The sequence below is a fragment of the Pristiophorus japonicus genome, unplaced genomic scaffold, assembly GCF_044704955.1.
Source record: "Pristiophorus japonicus isolate sPriJap1 unplaced genomic scaffold, sPriJap1.hap1 HAP1_SCAFFOLD_672, whole genome shotgun sequence".
NCBI classification, from domain to species: domain Eukaryota; kingdom Metazoa; phylum Chordata; class Chondrichthyes; family Pristiophoridae; genus Pristiophorus; species Pristiophorus japonicus.
Window position 1 is genome coordinate 132974 of NW_027254585.1, and position 25505 is coordinate 158478.

General features: G+C 53.0%; 1 protein-coding gene across 1 annotated transcript in view; it reads right to left on the reverse strand.

Annotated features, from left to right (window-relative positions):
• LOC139256011 (zinc finger protein 239-like) overlaps positions 1–25505 on the reverse strand; it is a 79115-nt gene that overhangs the window by 19251 nt on the left and 34359 nt on the right. The window lies entirely within an intron of this gene.

Sequence of the window (25505 nt, forward strand, 5' to 3'; positions counted from 1 at the left end):
TCCCCCCCCCGCCCCCTGAAGGTGCTGACTCTGGCTGGGTTCAGTTCTACACTCACTGGTTCCCCTCCCATGAAGGTGCTGACTCTGGCTGGGTTCAGTTCTACACTCACTGGTTCCCCTCTCTTTAAGGTACTGACTTTGGCTGAGTTCACTTCTATACTCACTGGCTCCCCTCCCTTGGAGGTGCTGAGTCCGGCTGAGTTCAGTTCTATACTCACTGATTTCCTTCCCCTAAAGTTGCTGACTCTGGCTTGTCTCATAGAAGCATAGAAACAGGTGCAGGAGTAGACCATTCAGCCCATCGAGCCTGCACCACCATTCAATAAGATCATTGCTGACCATTCACTTCAGTACCCCTTTTCTGCTTTCTCTCCATACCCCTTGATCCCTTTAGGCGTAAGGGACATATACAACTCCCTCTTAAATATATCTAATGAACTCGCATCAACAACTCTCTGTTGAAGAGAATTCCACAGGTTAACAACTCTCTGAATGAAGCAGTTTCTCCTCATCTCCGTCCGAAATGGCTTACCCCTTATCCTTAGACTGTGTCCCCTGGTTCTGGATTTCCCCAATATCGGGAACTTTCCTCCTGCATCTAACCTGTCCAATACTGTCAGATTTTTATATGTTTCCATGAGAACCCCTCTCATTCTTCTAAACTCCAGTGATACAGGGCAAGCCGATCCAGTCCGTCCTCATATGTAAGTCCTGCCATCCCGGGCATCAGTCTAATGAACCTTGGCTGCACTCCCTCAATAGCAAGAATGTCCTTCCTCAGATTGGGAGACCAAAACTGAAGACAATATTCCAGGTGAGGCCTCACCAGGCTCTGTACAGCTGCAGCAAGGCCTCTCTGCTCTTATACTCATATCGCCTAGCTATGAAGGCCAACATGCCATTTGCCTTCTTCACCACCTGCTGCACCTGCATGCCAACCTTCAATTATTGATGTACCATGAAACCCAGGTCACATTTCAGCTTCCCTTTTCCTAATCTTCCGCCATTCAGATAATATACTGCCTTCATGTTTTTGCCAGCAAAGTGGATAACATCACTGTTATCCACATTATACTACATCTGCCATGCATTTTCCCACTCACCTAACCTGTCGAAATCATCCTGCAGCCACTTAGCATCCTCCTCACAGCTCATACCGCCACATAGCTCAGTATCATCTGCAAAATTGGAGATATTAAACTCAATTCCTTCATCGAAATCATTGATGCATATTCCAATAGCTGGGATCTCTGCACTAAGCCCTGCGGCAATCCACTATTCACTGACGGCCATTCTGAAAAGGAAACATTTATCCCAAGTCTCTGCTTGCTGTCTGCCAACCAGTTCCCTATCCAGCTCAATACATTAACCACAATACCATGGCCTACACTCAATGGTCCATTGAAAAGGGATTGATATTGTTTCTGTCACACATTGGTGCAATGGGGCAGGTTTAAATTGCATGGATAAGGAAGACTAGAAACTTTATGAGTCACTCACTGGTACTTTATGTTACTGTGTGATTGACAGGTGTGTATAGGACAGACACTGCCACTCACTCTCTGGTACTGTGTGTCAGTGTGTGATTGACAGGTGTGTATAGGACAGACACTGTCACTCACTCTGTGCTACTGTGTGTCAGTGTGGGATTGACCGGTGTGTATAGGACAGACACTGCCACTCACTCGCTGGTACTGTGTATCAGTGTGTGATTGACCGGTGTGTATAGGACAGTCACAGCCACTCACTCTCTGGTACTGTGTGTCAGTGTGTTATTGACAGGTGTGTATAGGATAGACACTGTCACTCACTATCTGGTACAGTGTGTCATTGTAAGATTGACAGGTTTGTATAGGACAGATACTGCCACTCAATCTCTGATCCTGTGTGACAGTGTGGGATTGACAGGTGTGTATAGGACAGACACTGTCAATCACTCTCTGGCACTTTGTGTCACTGTAAGATTGACACGTTTGTATAGGACAGATACTGCCACTCAATCTCTGATCCTGTGTGTCAGTATAGGATTGACAGGTGTGTATAGGACAGACACTGTCAATCACTCTCTGGCACTGTATGCCAGTGTGTGCTTGACAGGTGTGTAGGACAGATACTGACACTCACTCTCTGGTACTCTTTGTCAGTGTGTGATTGGCAGTGTGTATAGGGCAGGCACTGCCACTCACTCTCTGGTCATATATATCAGTTTGGGTATTGTTGTTGACTATAGGATAGATATTGTATATGTCACTCTCTGTTACTGTGTGGCAGTGTTTGATTGTCAGTGGAATACAATATGTAAATCATTTAACTCCAATTCTCTAATACAGTGTGACCTAACAGATAGATGTATTATTTTTCCAAAAATGAACTATATTTTATTCTCTGATAAAGTACACCAGTGTGGGATTGAGGGAGGATATCGGAAAGACACTGCCACTGTGACTCTCTGGTACTGTGTCTCATTGTCGGATTGACTACTGAATATGGGATAGACACTGTCCCTCTCATTCTCTGATATTACTATCAGTACGTGATATGTCGGTTAACATAGGATAGATATTGCATCTCTCAATCTCTGGTACAGTGAGGCAGAGTTGGATTGCCAGGTGAGTTTTTTTTTAGAAATACTGCCCCTGTTTTTCCCTCATTCTATGTGTCAGATTCTGATGACAGGTGAGTGTTGGATAGATACTGCTTCTGTCATTCCCTGACACGTTGTGACTCGTGAGTTTTGGATAGGTACTGCCTCGGTCATTCTCTGACACTATGTGACAGGTGAGTGTTGGATGGATACTGCCTCTGTCATTCTCTGATACTATGTGACAGGTGAGTGTTGGATCGATACTGCCTCTCTCATTCTCTGATAATATGTGACAGATTCTGATTGACAGATGAGGGTAAGATTGAAACTGCCACTTTCAATCTGCGGTGTAGTTTCAGTGTGGGATTACTGGTAATTATAGGATTGATACTGACACTTTCAATCGCTGATCCGCTAACAGTTAAATATAGAATTAATATTGTGGGTGTCTGGTATGGTGGATTTGACTCTGTATCTGCCCATCTCTGGTATGTGAATGAGAATTTTACTCTGTATATCAGTTTCTGAGACAAGAGCGTGGGTTTTATCCTGTACCTGTCAATGTCTGGTAATTGTCTGTGGGTTTCATAGAAACATAGAAACATAGAAAATAGGTGCAGGTGTAGACCATTTGGCCCTACTAGCCTGCACCGCCATTCAATGAGTTCATGGCTGAACATGCAACTTCAGTACCCCATTCCTGCTTTCTCGACATACCCCTTGATTTCCCGAGTAGTAAGGACTTCATCTAACTCCTTTTTGAATATAGTTGGTGAATTGGTAGAGAATTCCACAGGTTCAACTGTCTCTGGGTGCAGACGTTTCTCCTCATCTCAGTCCTAAATGTCTTACCCCTTTTCCTTAGACTGTGACCCCTGGTTCTGGACTTCCCCAATATTGGGAACATTCTTCCTGCATCTAACCTGTCTGAACCCATCAGAATTTTAAACGTTTCTATGTGGTCCCCTCTCATTCTTCTGAACTCCAGTGAATGCAAGCCCAGTTGGTCGAGTCTTTCTTGATAGGTCAGTCCGCCATCCCGGGAATCAGTCTGGTGAACCTTCGCTGCACTCCCTCAATAGTACTGACAGGTACAAAGGAAAGCTCACTCTCAATTAAGCAGAAACTGGCATTCTGTGTGTGTGTAAAAGGGATATTCTCTCAGTCCGGGTTCATTCTGTGTTTGTGTAAAAGGGATATTCTCTCAGGCCCGGATCATTCTGTGTGTGAGTAAAAGGGATATTCTCTGATATTGGGAAATGGGGACACTGTGGGAACATGGGGACATGGGGACATCGGGACATGGGGGCACGGGATCACGGGGACATGGGGATATGGGGATATGGGGAGATGGGAACATGGGGACACGGGGGGCAGGGGGACATGGGACGGGGGCACATGCTGACACGGGAACATGGAGACATGGAGACATGGGGACATGGGGGACATGGGGACGCGGGAATATGGAGACATGGAGACACTTGGATATGCATACATGGGGACACGGGAACACAGGGATGTGGGGACGTGGGGATATGGGGAGACGGGGACTTAGAGACACGGGACACTGTGGGGACATGGGAAAATGGGAATCCGGGAACACGGAATATGGGGAGATAAGAACATGGGGACATGGACACGGGGACATGGGGAACACGGGGACACGGGAACACGGGGAGACGAGAACACGGGGACACGGGGACATGTGGACATGGGGACATGTGGATATGGGGATATGGGGACTCGTGGACACGAGGACACGGGGACACAGGGACATGTCGACATGGGGACATGTGGACATGGGACATGGGGACACGGGGACATGTGGAAATGATGATATAGGGACATGGGGACATGTGGTCATAGGGACATGTGGACATGTGGACATAGGGACATGTGGACATCTGGACATGTGGACATGTGGACATGGGGACATGGGGACATGTGGACATCGGGACATGTGGACATGGGGACATGTGGACATGGGACATGTGAACATGTGAACATGGGGACAAGTGGACATGGGGACATGGGAACATGAAGACATGCGGACATGGGGACATAGGGATATGTGGACATGGGGACACAGGGATGGGGACATGGGGCACTATTGGGACATGGGGCACTATGGGGACAGGGGAAACGTCAACATGGGGAGATGGGGACATGGGGATACTGTGGGGATATGAGGATATGCGGACACGTGGACACTGTGGGGACATGGGGACATGGGGACATGGGGATATGTGGACATGGGGAAATGGTGACATGGGCACACGAGGATATGGAGACACGGGAACACGGGATAAGGGGACATGGGGAGATACTGTGGGGATATGAGGACATATCAGCACCATATCAAGTGATGGGTCCTTTGACAAGGAGATTGATGCAAGGATCTGTAAAACCAGCCAGGCACTTGGTCTCTTGCGCAATAAGGTGTTGAGTCACCACCACATCCGACTGTCAACTAAACTGTTGGTGTATAGAGCAGTCCTTCTCTCACATCTCCTTTATGGATGTGAGACCTGGAAACCCTACAGGCGTCACATCAAAAATTTGGAAGCTTTCCATTTGCGCAGTCTCATATCTATACTCCGCATACGCTGGCAAGACCGCGTGTCAAACTTTGAGGTTCTGGAGAAAGCACAATCAACTCGTATCGAGGTGATGATCATGCGAGCCCAGTTCCAGTGGGCTGGACATGTCAGCCACATGGATGAGTCAAGGATTCCTCATCAGCTTCTTCACGGCGAGCTCTGTGAAGGCCAAAGACACCAGGGGCGCCCCCGCAAGCGCTACAAATATTGCATCGAGGCTGAGCTCCAGTACTGTGGCATCCAACCAAAGGACCTCGAGAATATTGCAGCTCATAAAATCCAGTGGCGAACCCTCACAAGGACTGCCTGCCAGACCTTTGAAGAAAGCCGATGTCAACTCCTGCGGGACACTCGAGATAGACGACATCAGGTGCCAGTACTGTCAGCATCAGGCACATCGAACTTTCCTTGTCCGACGTGCAAGAGACTATGTGCATCCAAAATTGGCCCATACAGACACTTGAAGACACATGCCATTGATGATTAGCACATCAACGCCTTTGTTGGATATGACAGACGACCAAGATAATTAGTAATGAGGACATGGGGACATGGGCAAATGGGGACATGGGCAAATGGAAACATGTGGACATGTGGACATGGGGACATGGGGACATGTGGACATGGGGACATGGGGACATGGTGATATGGGGATATGGGCAAATGGGGACATGGGCAAATGGGGACATGGGGACATGGGGACATGGGGACATGGGGACATGGGGACATGGTGATATGGGGACATGGGCAAATGGGGACATGGGCAAATGGGGTCATGGGGACATGGGGACATGGGGACATGGGGACATGGGGATATGGGGACATGGGGACATCGGGACATGGGCAAATGTTGACATGAGGACATGGGGACATGTGGACATGGGGACATGGGGATATGGGGACTTGGGGATATGGGGACATGGGGATATGGGGATATGGGGATATGGGACACGGGGACACGGGGATATGGGGATATGGGGATATGAGGAAATGGGGACATGGGGAAATGGGGATATGGGGATATGGGGACATGGGGATATGGGGGCATGGGGATATGGGGACAGGTGACATGGGGACATGGGGATATGGGGATATGGGGATATGGGGATATGGGGACATGGGGATATGGGGATATGGGGTTATGGGGGCATGGACACATGGGGATATGTGGATATGGGAATATAGGGATATGGGGACATGGGGATATGTGGACATGGGGATATGGGGACATGGGGACATGGGGACATGGGGACATTGGGACATGGGGACATGGGCATATGGGGACATGGGTTTATGGGGACATGGGGATATGGGGACATGGGGATATGGAGACATGGGGACAAGGGGACATGGGGATATGGGGATATGGGGATATGGGGACATGGGGATATGGGGATATGGGGATATGAAGATATGGGGACATGGGGACATGGGGATATGGGGATATGGGGATATGGGGACATGGGGATATGGACACATTTGGATATGGGGATATGGGGATATGGGGACATGGGGATATGTGGACATGGAGATATGGGGACATGGGGACATGGGGACATGGGGACATGGGGACATGGGGACATGGGGACATGGGGACATGGGCTTATGGGGACATGGGGACATGGGGATATGGGGATATGGAGATATGGGGACAGGGGGGCATTGGGATATGGGGATATGGGGATATGGGGACATGGGAACATGGGGACATGGGGATATGGGGATATGGGGACATGGGGATATGGGGATATGGCGATATGGGGATATGGGGAAATGGGGACATGGGGATATGGGTACATGGGGATATGCGTATATGGGGATATGGGATATGGGTATATAGGGACATGGGGATATGGACAAATGGGGACATGGGCAAATGGGGACACGTGGACATGTGGACATGGGAACATGGGGACATGTGGATAGGGGGATATGGGGACATGTGGACATGGTGACATGTGGACATGAGGATATGGGGATATGGGCAAATGGGGACATGTGCAAATAGGGATATGTGCAAATGTGAACATATGCAAATGGGGACATGGGGACATGGGGACATGGGGACATGGGGACATGGTGATATGGGGTCATGGGGATATGGGCAAATGGGGACATGGACAAATGGGAAATTGGGCAAATGGGGACATGTGGACATGGGTACATGGTGACATGGTTGCATGGGGTCATGGGGACCTGGGGATATGGGAACATGGGGTCATTGTGACATGGGGACATGGGGGCATGGGGACATGGGGACATGGGGACATGGGAACATAGGGACATGGGGACATGGGGACATGGGGACATGGGGACATGGGGATATGAGGACATGGGGACATGGGGACATGGGGACATCGGGACAGGGGGACATCGGGATATGGGGATATGGGGATATGGGGATATGGGGATATGGGGATATGGGGACATGGGGATATGGGGATATGTGAATATGGGGGCATGGAAACATGGGGATATGTGGATATGGGGATATGGGGATATGGGGACATGGGGATATGTGGACATGGGGATATGGGGACATGGGGACATGGGGACAGGTGGACATTGGGACATTGGGACATGGGGATATGGGGACATGGGGACATGGGGACATGGGGGCATGGGGACATGGGTTTATGGGGACATGGGGACATGGGGACATGGGGATATGGAGACATGGGGACATGGGGACATGGGGATATGGGGATATGGGGATATGGGTATATAGGGACATGGGGATATGGACAAATGGGGACATGGGCAAATGGGGACACGTGGACATGTGGACATGGGAACATGGGGACATGTGGATATGGGGATATGGGGACATGGGGACATGGTGACATGGGGACATGAGGATATGGGGATATGGGCAAATGGGGACATGGGCAAATAGGGATAAGTGCAAATGTGAACATATGCAAATGGGGACATGGGGACATGGGGACATGGGGACATGGGGACATGGTGATATGGGGTCATGGGGATATGGGCAAATGGGGACATGGACAAATGGGAAATTGGGCAAATGGGGACATGGGGACATGGGTACATGGTGACATGGTTGCATGGGGTCATGGGGACCTGGGGATATGGGGACATGGGGATATGGGGACATGGGGACATGGGGACATGAGGATATGGGGACATGGGCACATGGGAACATGGTTACATGGGGACATAGGATATGGGGACATGGGGACATGGGGACGTGGGGATATGGGGACATGGGGACATGTGCACATGGGGACATGGGAACATGGGGACATGGGGACATGGGGACATGCGGACATGGGGACATGGGGAAATGGGGATATGGGGACATGGTGACATGGGAACATGGGGTCATTGTGACATGGGGACATGGGGGCATGGGGACATGGGGACATGGGGACATGGGAACATGGGGACATGGGGACATGGGGACATGGGGATATGAGGACATGGGGACATGGGGACATGGGGACATCGGGATATGGGGATATGGGGATATGGGGATATGGGGACATGGGGATATGGGGATATGTGGATATGGGGGCATGGAAACATGGGGATATGTGGATATGGGGATATAGGGATATGGGGACATGGGGATATGTGGACATGAGGATATGGGGACATGGGGACATGGGGACAGGTGGACATTGGGACATTGGGACATGGGGATATGGGGACATGGGGACATGGGGACATGGGGGCATGGGGACATGGGTTTATGGGGACATGGGGACATGGGGACATGGGGATATGGAGACATGGGGACATGGGGACATGGGGATATGGGGATATGGGGATATGGGGACATGGGGATATAGAGATATGGGGATATGAAGATATGGGGACATGGGGACATGGGGATATGGGGATTTGGGGATATGGGGACATGGGGATATGGGGACATTTGGATATGGGGATATGGGTATATGGGGACATGGGGATATGTGGACATGGGGATATGGGGACATGGGGACATGGGGACATGGGGACATGGGGACATTAGGACATGGGGATATGGGGATATGGGGACATGGGGACATGGGGACATGGGGACATGGGGATATGGGGATATGGGGATATGGGGACATGGGAACATGGGGACATGGCGATATGGGGATATGGGCAAATGGGGACATGGGCAAATAGGGATATGTGCAAATGTGAACATGTGCAAATGGGGACATGGGGACATGGGGACATGGTGATATGGGGTCATGGGGATATGGGCAAATGGGGACACGGACAAATGGGAAATTGGGCAAATGGGGACATGGGGACATGGGTACATGGTGACATGGTTGCATGGGGACATGGGGACCTGGGGATATGGGGACATGGGGATATGGGGACATGGTGACATGGGGACATGGGGATATGGGGACATGGGGACAAGGTGATATGGGGACATGGGGACATGGGAACATGGTTACATGGGGACATGGGGATATGGGGACATGGGGACATGGGGACATGGGGATATGGGGACATGGGGACATGGGCACATGGGGACATGGGAACATGGGGACATGGGACACATGGGGACATGGGGACATGGGGACATGGGGAAATGGGGATATGGGGACATGGTGACATGGGAACATGGGGTCATTGTGACATGGGGACATGGGGGCATAGCGACATGGGGACATGGGGACATGGGAACATGGGGACATGGGGACATGGGGACATGGGGACATGGGGATATGGGGACATGCGAACATGGGGATATGGGGACATGGGGATATGGCGACATGGGAATATGGGGATATGGGGACATGGGAACATAGGGACATGGGGACATGGGGATATGAGGACATGGGGACATGGGGACATGGGGACATCGGGATATGGGGATATGGGGATATGGAAATGTGGAGATTTGGGGACATGGGGACATGGGGGCATCGGGACATGGGGACATGCGATTATAGGGATATGGGGACATGGGGATATGGGGACATGGGGATATGGGGATATGGGGACATGGGAACATGGGGACATGGGGACATGGGGATATGAGGACAAGGGGATATGAGGACTTGGGGACATGGGGAAATGGGGGCATGGGGATATGAGGACATGGGGACATGGTGACATCGGAATATGGGGATATGGGGATATGGGGATATGGGGAATTAGTGACATGTGGACATGGGGACATGGGGACAAGGGGATATGGGACATGGGGATATGGGGACATTTGGATATGGAGATATGGGGATATGGGGACATGGGGATATGTGGACATGGGGATATGGGGACATGGGGACATGGGGACATGGGGACATGGGGACATGGGGATATGGGGATATGGGGACATGGGGACATGGGGACATGGGGTCATGGGGACATGGGCTTATGGGGACATGGGGACATGGGGATGTGGGGATATGGAGACTTGGGGACATGGGGACATGGGAACATGGGGACATGGGAACATGGGGACATGGGGATATGGGGATATGGGGACATGGGAACATGGGGACATGGGGATATGGGGATATGGGGACATGGGGATATGGGGATATGGCGAGATGGGGATATGGGTATATGGGGATAAGGGGATATGGGTACTTGGGGATATGCGGATATGGGGATATGGGGATATGGGTATATAGGGACATGGGGATATGGACAAATGGGGACATGGGCAAATGGGGACATGTGGACATGTGGACATGGTGACATGGGGACATGTGGAAATGGGGACATGGGGACATGGTGACATGGGGACATGGGGATATGGGGATATGGGCAAATGGGGACATGGGCAAATAGGGATATGTGCAAATGTGAACATATGCAAATGGGGACATGGGGACATGGGGACATGGGGACATGGGGACATGGTGATATGGGGTCATGGGTATATGGGCAAATGGGGACATGGACAAATGGGAAATTGGGCAAATGGGGACATGGGTACATGGTGACATGTTTGCATGGGGTCATGGGGACCTGGGAATATGGGGACATGGGGATATGGGGACATGGGGACATGGGGACATGGGGATATGGGGACATGGGGACAAGGTGATATGGGGACATGGGGACATGGGAACATGGTTACATGGGGACATGGGGATATGGGGACATGGGGACATGGGGATATGGGGACATGGGGACATGGGCACATGGGGACATGGGAACATGGGGACATGGGGACATGGGGACATGGGGACATGGGGAAATGATGATATGGGGACATGGTGACATGGGAACATGGGGTCATTGTGACATGGGGACATGGGGGCATGGGGACATGGGGACATGGGGACATGGGAACATGGGGATATGGGGACATGGGGACATGGGGACATGGGGATATGAGGACATGGGGACATGGGGACATGGGAACATCGGGATATGGGGATATGGGGATATGGGGATATGGGGATATGAAGATATGGGGACATGGGGACATGGGGATATGGGGATATGGGGATATGTGGATATGGGGATATGGGGATATGGGGACATGGGGAATTGTGGACATGTGCAAATGGGGACATGGGGACATGGGGACATGGGGACATGGTGATGTGGGTCATGGGGATATGGGCAAATGGGGACATGGACAAATGGGAAATTGGGCAAATGGGGACATGGGGACATGTGTACATGGTGACATGGTTGCATGGGGACATGGGGACCTGGGGATATGGGGACATGGGGATATGGGGACATGGTGACATGGGGACATGGGGATGTGGGGACATGGGGACAAGGTGATATGGGGACATGTGGACATGGGAACATGGTTACATGGGGACATGGGGATATGGGGACATGGGGACATGGGGACATGGGGATACGGGGACATGGGGACATGGGCACATGGGGTCATTGTGACATGGGGACATTGGGGCATGGGGACATGGGGACATGGGGACATGGGAACATGGGGACATGGGGACATGGGGACATGGGGACATGGGGATATGGGGACATGCGAACATGGGGATATGGGGACATGGGGATATGGCGACATGGGGATATGGGGATATGGGGACATGGGAACATAGGGACATGGGGACATGGGGATATGAGGACATGGGGACATGGGGACATGGGGGCATCGGGATATGGGGATATGGGGATATGGGAATGTGGAGATTTGGGGACATGGGGACATGGGGACATGGGGGCATCGGGACATGGGGACATGCGATTATAGGGATATGGGGACATGGGGATATGGGGATATGGGGACATGGGAACATGGGGACATGGGGACATGGGGATATGAGGACATGGGGATATGAGGACATGGGGACATGGGGAAATGGGGGCATGGGGATATGAGGACATGGGGACATGGTGACATCGGAATATGGGGATATGGGGATATGGGGATATGGGGAATTAGTGTCATGGGGACATGGGGACATGGGGACATCGGGACAGGGGGACAAAGGGATATGGGGACATGGGGATAATGGGACATTTGGATATGGGGATATGGGGATATGGGGACATGGGGATATGTGGACATGGGGATATGGGGACATGGGGACATGGGGACATGGGGACAGGTGGACATTGGGACATTGGGACATGGGGACATGGGGATATGGGGACATGGGGACATGTGGACATGGGGGCATGGGGACATGGGTTTATGGGGACATGGGTACATGGGGACATGGGGATATGGAGACATGGGGACATGGGGACATGGGGATATGGGGATATGGGGATATGGGGACATGGGGATATGGGGATATGGGGATATGAAGATATGGGGACATGGGGACATGGGGACATGGGAACATGGGGACATGGGACACATGGGGACATGGGGACATGGGGACATGGGGAAATGGGGATATGGGGACATGGTGACATGGGATAATGGGGTCATTGTGACATGGGGACATGGGGGCATGGGGACATGGGGATATGGGGACATGCGAACATGGGGATATGGGGACATGGGGATATGGCGACATGGGGATATGGGGATATGGGGACATGGGAACATAGGGACATGGGGACATGGGGATATGAGGACATGGGGACATGGGGACATGGGGACATCGGGATATGGGGATATGGGGATATGGAAATGTGGAGATTTGGGGACATGGGGACATGGGGGCATCGGGACATGGGGACATGCGATTATAGGGATATGGGGACATGGGGATATGGGGACATGGGGATATGGGGATATGGGGATATGGGAACATGGGGACATGGGGACATGGGGACATGGGGATATGAGGACATGGGGATATGAGGACATGGGGACATGGGGAAATGGGGGCATGGGGATATGAGGACATGGGGACATGGTGACATCGGAATATGGGGATATGGGGATATGGGGATATGGGGAATTAGTGTCATGGGGACATGGGGACATGGGGACATGGGGACATGGGGACAAGGGGATATGGGGACATGGGGATATGGGGACATTTGGATATGGGGATATGGGGATATGGGGACATGGGGATATGTGGACATGGGGATATGGGGACATGGGGACATGGGGATATGGGGACATGGGGACATGGGGACATGGGGACATGGGGACATGGGGATATGGGGATATGGGGACATGGGGACATGGGGACATGGGGGCATGGGGACATGGGCTTATGGGGACATGGGGACATGGGGATGTGGGGATATGGAGACATGGGGACATGGGGACATGGGAACATGGGGACATGGGAACATGGGGACATGGGGATATGGGGATATGGGGACATGGGAACATGGGGACATGGGGATATGGGGATAAAGGGACATGGGGATATGGGGATATGGCGAGATGGGGATATGGGTATATGGGGACATGGGGATATGGGTACTTGGGGATATGCGGATATGGGGATATGGGGATATGGGTATTTCGGGACATGGGGATATGGACAAATGGGGACATGGGCAAATGGGGACATGTGGACATGTGGACATGGTGACATGGGGACATGTGGAAATGGGGACATGGGGACATGGGGACATGGGGACATGGGAACATGGGGACATGGGGACATGGGGACATGGGGACATGGGGACATGGGGATATGAGGACATGGGGACATGGGGACATGGGGACATCGGGATATGGGGATATGGGGATATGGAGATATGGGGATATGAAGATATGGGGACATGGGGACATGGGGATATGGGGATATGGTGATATGTGGATATGGGGATATGGGGATATGGGGACATGGGGATATGTGGACATTGTGATATGTGGACATGGGGACATGGGGACAGGTGGACATTGGGACATTGGGACATGGGGACATGGGGACATGGGAACATGGGGACATGGGGACATGGGGACATGGGGACATGGGGATATGAGGACATGGGGACATGGGGACATGGGGACATCGGGATATGGGGATATGGGGATATGGGGATATGGGGATATGAAGATATGGGGACATGGGGACATGGGGATATGGGGATATGGGGATATGTGGATATGGGGATATGGGGATATGGGGACATGGGGATATGTGGACATGTGCAAATGGGGACATGGGGACATGGGGACATGGGGACATGGTGATGTGGGTCATGGGGAAATGGGCAAATGGGGATATGGACAAATGGGAAATTGGGCAAATGGGGACATGGGGACATGTGTACATGGTGACATGGTTGCATGGGGACATGGGGACCTGGGGATATGGGGACATGGGGATATGGGGACATGGTAACATGGGGACATGGGGATGTGGGGACATGGGGACAAGGTGATATGGGGACATGTGGACATGGGAACATGGTTACATGGGGACATGGGGATATGGGGACATGGGGACATGGGGACATGGGGATACGGGGACATAAGGACATGGGGACATGGGCACATGGGAACATGGGGACATGGGACACATGGGGACATGCGGACATGAGGACAGGGGGAAATGGGGATATGGGGACATGGTGACATGGGAACATGGGGTCATTGTGACATGGGGACATGGGGGCATGGGGACATGGGGACATGGGGACATGGGAACATGGGGACATGGGGACATGGGGACATGGGGACATGGGGACATGCGAACATGGGGATATGGGGACATGGGGATATGGCGACATGGGAATATGGGGATATGGGGACATGGGAACGTAGGGACATGGGGACATGGGGATATGAGGACATGGGGACATGGGGACATGGGGGCATCGGGATATGGGGATATGGGGATATGGGAATGTGGAGATTTGGGGACATGGGGACATGGGGACATGGGGGCATCGGGACATGGGGACATGCGATTATAGGGATATGGGGACATGGGGATATGGGGACATGGGGATATGGGGATATGGGGACATGGGAACATGGGGACATGGGGACATGGGGATATGAGGACATGGGGATATGAGGACATGGGGACATGGGGAAATGGGGGCATGGGGATATGAGGACATGGGGACATGGTGACATCGGAATATGGGGATATGGGGATATGGGGATATGGGGAATTAGTGTCATGGGGACATGGGGACATGGGGACAGGGGGACAAGGGGATATGGGGACATGGGGATATGGGGACATTTGGATATGGGGATATGGGGATATGGGAACATGGGGATATGTGGACATGGGGATATGGGGACATGGGGACATGGGGACATGGGGACAGGTGGACATTGGGACATTGGGACATGGGGACATGGGGATATGGGGACATGGGGACATGGGGACATGGGGGCATCGGGACATGGGTTTATGGGGACATGGGGACATGGGGACATGGGGATATGGAGACATGGGGACATGGGGACATGGGGATATGGGGATATGGGGATATGGGGACATGGGGATATGGGGATATGGGGATATGAAGATATGGGGACATGGGGACATGGGGATATGGGGATTTGGGGATATGGGGACATGGGGATTTGGGGACATTTGGATATGGGGATATGGGGATATGGGGACATGGGGATATGTGGACATGGGGATATGGGGACATGGGGACATGGGGACATGAGGACATGGGGACATTAGGACATGGGGAAATGGGGATATGGGGACATGGGGACATGGGGACATGGGGACATGGGGATATGGGGATATGGGGATATGGGGACATGGGAACATGGGGACATGGCGATATGGGGATATGGGCAAATGGGGACATGGGCAAATAGGGATATGTGCAAATGTGAACATGTGCAAATGGGGACATGGGGACATGGGGACATGGTGATATGGGGTCATGGGGATATGGGCAAATGGGGACATGGACAAATGGGAAATTGGGCAAATGGGGACATGGGGACATGGGTACATGGTGACATGGTTGCATGGGGACATGGGGACCTTGGGATATGGGGACATGGGGATATGGGGACATGGTGACATGGGGACATGGGGATATGGGGACATGGGGACAAGTTGATATGGGGACATGGGGACATGGGAACATGGTTACATGGGGACATGGGGATATGGGGACATGGGGACATGGGGACATGGGGATATGGGTACATGGGGACATGGGCACATGGGGACATGGGAACAGGGGGAAATGGGACACATGGGGACTTGGGGACATGGGTACATGGTGACATGGTTGCAATGGGACATGGGGACCTGGGGAGATGGGGACATGGGGACATGGGGACATGGGGACATGGGACACATGGGGACATGGGGACATGGGGACATGGGGAAATGGGGATATGGGGACATGGGGACATGGGGATATGGGGACATGGGGACATGGGGACATGGGGACATGGGACACATGGGGACATGGGGACATGGGGATATGAGGACATGGGGATATGAGGACATGGGGACATGGGGAAATGGGGGCATGGGGATATGAGGACATGGGGACATGGTGACATCTGAATATGGGGATATGGGGATATGGGGATATGGGGAATTAGTGTCATGGGGACATGGGGACATGGGGACATGGGGACATGGGGACAAGGGGATATGGGGACATGGGGATATGGGGACATTTGGATATGGGGATATGGGGATATGGGGACATGGGGATATGTGGACATGGGGATATGGGGACATGGGGACATGGGGACATGGGGACATGGGGACATGGGGACATGGGGATATGGGGATATGGGGACATGGGGACATGGGGACATGGGGGCATGGGGACATGGGCTTATGGTGACATGGGGACATGGGGATATGTGGATATGGAGACATGGGGACATGGGGACATGGGGATATGGGGATATGGGGATATGGGGACATGGGAACATGGGGACATGGGGATATGGGGATATGGGAACATGGGGATATGGGGATATGGCGATATGGGGATATGGGTATATGGGGACATGGGGATATGGGTACTTGGGGATATGCGGATATGGGGATATGGGGATATGGGTATATAGGGACATGGGGATATGGACAAATGGGGACATGGGGAAATGGGGACATGTGGACATGTGGACATGGTGACATGGGGACATGTGGATATAGGGAAATGGGGACTTGGGGACATGGTGACATGGGGACATGGGGATATGGGGATATGGGCAAATGGGGACATGGGCAAATAGGGATATGTGCAAATGTGAACATATGCAAATGGGGACATGGGGACATGGGGACATGGTGATATGGGGTCATGGGGATATGGGCAAATGGGGACATGGCCAAATGGGAAATTGGGCAAATGGGGACATGGGGACATGGGTACATGTTGGCATGGTTGCATGGGGTCATGGGGACCTGGGAATATGGGGACATGGGGATATGGGGACATGGGGACATGGGGACATGGGAATATGGGGACATGGGGACAAGGTGATATGGGGACATGGGGACATGGGAACATGGTTACATGGGGACATGGGGACATGGGGACATGGGGACATGGGGATATGGGGACATGGGGACATGGGCACATGGGGAATGGGAACATGGGGACATGGGGACATGGGGACATGGGGACATGGGGAAATGGGGATATGGGGACATGGTGACATGGGAACATGGGGTCATTGTGACATGGGGACATGGGGGCATGAGGACATGGGGACATGGGGACATGGGAACATGGGGACATGGGGACATGGGGACCTGGGGACATGGGGACATGGGGATATGAGGACATGGGGACATGGGGACATTGGGACATCGGGATATGGGGATATGGGGATATGGGGATATGGGGATATGAAGATATGGGGACATGGGGACATGGGGATATGGGGATATGGGGATATGTGGATATGGGGATATGGGGATATGGGGACATGGGGATATGTGGACATGTGCAAATGGGGACATGGGGACATGGGGACATGGTGATATGGGGTCATGGGGATATGGGCAAATGGGGACATGGACAAATGGGAAATTGGGCAAATGGGGACATGGGGACATGGTTACATGGTGACATGGTTGCATGGGGACATGGGGACCTGGGGATATGGGGACATGGGGATATGGGGACATGGTGACATGGGGACATGGGGATATGGGGACATGGGGACAAGGTGATATGGGGACATGGGGACATGGGAGCATGGTTACATGGGGACATGGGGATATGGGGACATGGGGACATGGGGACATGGGGATAAAGGGGACATGGGGACATGGGCACATGGGGACATGGGAACATGGGGACATGGGACACATGGGGACATGGGGACATGGGGACATGGGGAAATGGGGATATGGGGACATGGTGACATGGGAACATGGGGTCATTGTGACATGGGGACATGGGGGCATGGGGACATGGGGACATGGGGACATGGGGACATGGGGACATGGGACATGGGGACATGGGGATATGGGGACATGCGAACATGGGGATATGGGGACATGGGGATATGGCGACATGGGGATATGGGGATATGGGGACATGGGAACATAGGGACATTGGGACATGGGGATATGAGGACATGGGGACATGGGGACATGGGGACATCGGGATATGGGGATATGGGGATATGGGGATATGGGGATATGGGGACATTGGGAACATGGGGACATGGGGACATGGGGATATGAGGACGTGGGGATATGAGGACATGGGGACATGGGGAAATGGGGGCATGGAGATATGAGGACATGGGGACATGGTGACATCGGAATATGGGGATATGGGGATATGGGGATATGGGGAATTAGTGTCATGGGGACATGGGGACATGGGGACAAAGGGATATGGGGACATGGGGATATGGGGACATTTGGATATGGGGATATGGGGATATGGGGACATGGGATATGTGGACATGGGGAAATGGGGACATGGGGACATGGGGACATGGGGACATGGTGACATGGGGACATGGGGATATGGGGATATGGGGACATGGGGACATGGGGACATGGAGACATGGGGACATGGGGACATGGGGACATGGGAACATGGGGACATGGGGACATGGGGACATGGGGACATGGGGACATGGGGATATGAGGACATGGGGACATGGGGACATGGGGACATCGGGATATGGGGATATGGGGATATGGGGATATGGGGATATGAAGATATGGGGACATGGGGACATGGGGATATGGGGATATGGGGATATGTGGATATGGGGATATGGGGATATGGGGACATGGGGATATGTGGACATGTGCAAATGGGGACATGGGGACATGGGGACATGGGGACATGGTGATGTGGGGTCATGGGGATATGGGCAAATGGGGACATGGAGAAATGGGAAATTGGGCAAATGGGGACATGGTGACATGGTTGCATGGGGACATGGGGACCTGGGGAGATGGGGACATGGGGACATGGGGACATGGGGACATGGGACACATGGGGACATGGGGACATGGGGACATGGGGAAATGGGGATATGGGGACATGGTGACATGGGAACATGGGGTCATTGTGACATGGGGACATGGGGGCATGGGGACATGGGGACATGGGGACATGGGAACATGGGGACATGGGTACATGGTGACATGGTTGCATGGGGACATGGGGACATGGTGACATGGGGACATGGGGATATGGGGACATGGGGACAAGGTGATATGGGGACATGGGGACATGGGAACATGGTTACATGGGGACATGGGGATATGGGAACATGGGGACATGGGACACATGGGGACATGGGGACATGGGGACATGGGGAAATGGGGATATGGGGACATGGTGACATTGGAACATGGGGTCATTGTGACATGGGGACATGGGGGCATGGGGACATGGGGACATGGGGACATGGGAACATGGGGACATGGGGACATGGGGACATGGGGACATGGGGATATGGGGACATGCGAACATGGGGATATGGGGACATGGGGATATGGCGACATGGGGATATGGGGATATGGGGACATGGGAACATAGGGACATGGGGACATGGGGATATGAGGACATGGGGACATGGGGACATGGGGACATCGGGATATGGGGATATGGGGATATGGGAATGTGGAGATTTGGGGACATGGGGACATGGGGACATGGGGGCATCGGGACATGGGGACATGCGATTATAGGGATATGGGGACATGGGGATATGGGGACATGGGGATATGGGGATATGGGGACATGGGTACATGGGGACATGGGGACATGGGGACATGGGGACATGGGGCCATGGGGACATGGGCTTATGGGGACATGGGGACATGGGGATATGGGGATATGGAGACATGGGGACATGGGGACATGGGGATATGGAGATATGGGGATATGGGGACATGGGAACATGGGGACATGGGGATATGGGGATATGGGGACATGGGGATATGGGGATATGGCGATATGGGGATATGGACTAATGGGGACCTGGGCAAATGGGGACATGTGGACATGTGGACATGGTGACATGGGGACATGTGGATATGGGGAAATGCGGACATGGGGACATGGTGAAATGGGGACATGGGGATATGGGGATATGGGCAATTGGGGACATGGGCAAATAGGGATATGTGCAAATGTGAACATATGCAAATGGGGACATGGGGACATGGGGACATGGGGACATGGGGACATGGTGATATGGGTTCATGGGGATATGGGCAAATGGGGACATGGACAAATGGGAAATTGGGCAAATGGGGACATGGGGACATGGGTACATGGTGACATGGTTGCATGGGGTCATGGGGACCTGGGAATATGGGGACATGGGGATATGGGGACATGGGGACATGGGGACATGGGGATATGGGGACATGGGGACAAGGTGATATGGGGACATGGGGACATGGGAACATGGTTACATGGGGACATGGGGATATGGGGACATGGGGACATGGGGACATGGGGATATGGGGACATGGGGACATGGGCACATGGGGACATGGGAACATGGGGACATGGGGACATGGGGACATGGGGAAATGGTGATATGGGGACATGGTGACATGGGAACATGGGGTCATTGTGACATGGGGACATGGGGGCATGGGGACATGGGGACATGGGGACATGGGAACATGCGGACATGGGGACATGGGGACATGGGGACATGGGGACATGGGGATATGAGGACATGGGGACATGGGGACATGGGGACATCGGGATATGGGGATATGGGGATATGGGGATATGGGGATATGGGGATATGGGGACATGGGGTTATGGGGATATGTGGATATGGGGGCATGGACACATGGGGATATGTGGATATGGGGATATGGGGACATGGGGATATGTGGACATGGGGATATGGGGACATGGGGACATGGGGACAGGTGGACATTGGGACATTGGGACATGGGGACATGGGGATATGGGGACATGGGGACATGGGGACATGGGGGCATGGGGACATGGGTTTATGGGGACATGGGGACATGGGGACATGGGGATATGGAGACATGGGGACATGGGGACATGGGGATATGGGGATATGGGGATATGGGGACATGGGGATATGGTGATATGGGGATACGAAGATATGGGGACATGGGGACATGGGGATATGGGGATATGGGGATATGGGGACATGGGGATATGGGGACATTTGGATATGGGGATATGGGGATATGGGGACATGGGGATATGTGGACATGGGTAATGGGGACATGGGGACATGGGGACATGGGGATATTGGGACATGGGGATATGGGGATATGGGGACATGGGGACATGGGGACATGGGGGCATGGGGACATGGGCTTATGGGGACATGGGGACATGGGGATATGGGGATATGGAGACATGGGGACATGGGGACATGGGGATCTGGGGATAAGTGGACATGGGAACATGGGGACATGGGGATATGGGGATATGGGGACATGGGGAATTGGGGATATGGCGATATGGGGATATGGGTATATGGGGACATGGGGATATGGGGACATGGGGATATGCGAATATGGGGATATGGGGATATGGGTATATAGGGACATGGGGATATGGACAAATGGGGACATGGGCAAATGGGGACATGTGGACATGTGGACATGGGGACATGGGGACATGTGGATATGGGGATATGGGGACATGGGGACATGGGGACATGGGGACATGGGGATATGGGGATATGGGCAAATGGGGACATGGGCAAATAGGGATATGTGCAAATGTTAACATGTGCAAATGGGGACATGGGGACATGGGGACATGGGGACATGGTGATATGGTGTCATGGAAATATGGGCAAATGGGGACATGGACAAATGGGAAATTGGGCAAATGGGGACATGGGGACATGGGTACATGTTGACATGGTTGGATGGGGACATGGGGACCTGGGGATATGCGGACATGGGGATATGGGGACATGGGGATATGGGGACATGGGGATATGGGGACATGGGGCCAAGGTGATATGGGGACATGGGGACATGGGAACATGGTTACATGGGGACATGGGGATATGGGGACATGGGGACATGGGGACATGGGGATATGGCGACATGGGGACATGGGCACATGGGGACACGGGAACATGGGGACATGGGGACATGGGGACATGGGGACATGGGGAAATGGGGATATGGGGACATGGTGACATGGGAACATGGGGTCATTGTGACATGGGGACATGGGGGCATGGGGATATGGGGACATGGGGACATGGGAACATGGGGACATGGGGACATGGGGACATGGGGACATGTGGATATGGGGACATGCGAACATGGGGATATGGGGACATGGGGATATGGCGACATGGGGATATGGGGATATGGGGACATGGGAACATGGGGACATGGGGACATGGTGATATGAGGACATGGGGACATGGGGACATGGGGACATCGGGATATGGGGATATGGGGATATGGGGATGTGGAGATTTGGGGACATGGGGACATGGGGACATGGGGGCATCGGGACATGGGGACATGCGATTATAGGGATATGGGGACATGGGGATATGGGGACATGGGGATATGGGGATATGGGGACATGGGAACATGGGGACATGGGGACATGGGGATATGAGGACATGTGGATATGAGGACATGGGGACATGGAGACATGTGGATATGGGGATATGGGGACATGGGGACATGGTGACATGGGGACATGGGAATATGGGGATATGGGGATATGGGGAATTAGTGACATGGGGACATGGGGACATGGGGACATGGGGACAAGGGGATATGGGGACATAGGGATATGGGGACATTTGTATATGGGGATATGGGGATATGGGGACATGGGGATATGTGGACATGGGGATATGGGGACATGGGGACATGGGGACATGGGGACATGGGGACATGGGGACATGGGGATATGGGGACATGGGGATATGGGGACATGGGGGCATGGGGACATGGGCTTATGGGGACATGGGGACATGGGGACATGGGGACATGGGGATATGGGGATATGGGGACATGGGGACATGGGGACATGGGGGCATGGGGACATGGGCTTATGGGGACATGGGGGCATGGGGACATGGGCTTATGGGGACATGGGGACATGGGGACATGGGGACATGGGGATATGGGGATATGGGGACATGGGGACATGGGGACATGGGGGCATGGGGACATGGGCTTATGGGGACATGGGACATGGGGATATGGGGATATGGAGACCTGGGGACATGGGGATATGGGGATATGGGGACATGGGAACATGGGGACATGGGGATATGGGGACATGGGGATATGGGGATATGGGGATATGGCGATATGGGGATATGGGTATATGGGGACATGGGGATATGGGTACTTGTGGATATGCGGATATGGGGATATGGAGATATGGGTATATAGGGATATGGGGATATGGACAATTGGGGACATGGGCAAATGGGGCATGTGGACATGTGGACATGGGGGCATGGGTACATGTGGATATGGGGATATGGGGACATGGGTACATGGTGACATGGGGACATGGGGATATGGGGATATGGGCAAATGGGGACATGGGCAAATAGGGATATGTGCAAATGTGAACATATGCAAATGGGGACATGGGGACATGGGGACATGGGGACATGGGGACATGGTGATATGGGGTCATGGGGATATGGGCAAATGGGGACATGGACAAATGGGAAATTGGGCAAATGGGGACATGGGGACATGGGTACATGTTGACATGGTTGCATGAGGCCATGGGGATCTGGGGATATGGGGACATGGGGATATGGGGACATGAGGACATGGGGACATCGGGATATGGGGATATGGGGATATGGGGATATGGGGATATGGGGATATGGGGACATGGGTACATGGGGACATGGGGACATGGGGACATGGGGACATGGGGCCATGGGGACATGGGCTTATGGGGACATGGGGACATGGGGATATGGGGATATGGAGACATGGGGACATGGGGACATGGGGATATGGAGATATGGGGATATGGGGACATGGGAACATGGGGACATGGGGATATGGGGATATGGGGACATGGGGATATGGGGATATGGCGATATGGGGATATGGACTAATGGGGACCTGGGCAAATGGGGACATGTGGACATGTGGACATGGTGACATGGGGACATGTGGATATGGGGAAATGCGGACATGGGGACATGGTGAAATGGGGACATGGGGATATGGGGATATGGGCAATTGGGGACATGGGCAAATAGGGATATGTGCAAATGTGAACATATGCAAATGGGGACATGGGGACATGGGGACATGGGGACATGGGGACATGGTGATATGGGTTCATGGGGATATGGGCAAATGGGGACATGGACAAATGGGAAATTGGGCAAATGGGGACATGGGGACATGGGTACATGGTGACATGGTTGCATGGGGTCATGGGGACCTGGGAATATGGGGACATGGGGATATGGGGACATGGGGACATGGGGACATGGGGATATGGGGACATGGGGACAAGGTGATATGGGGACATGGGGACATGGGAACATGGTTACATGG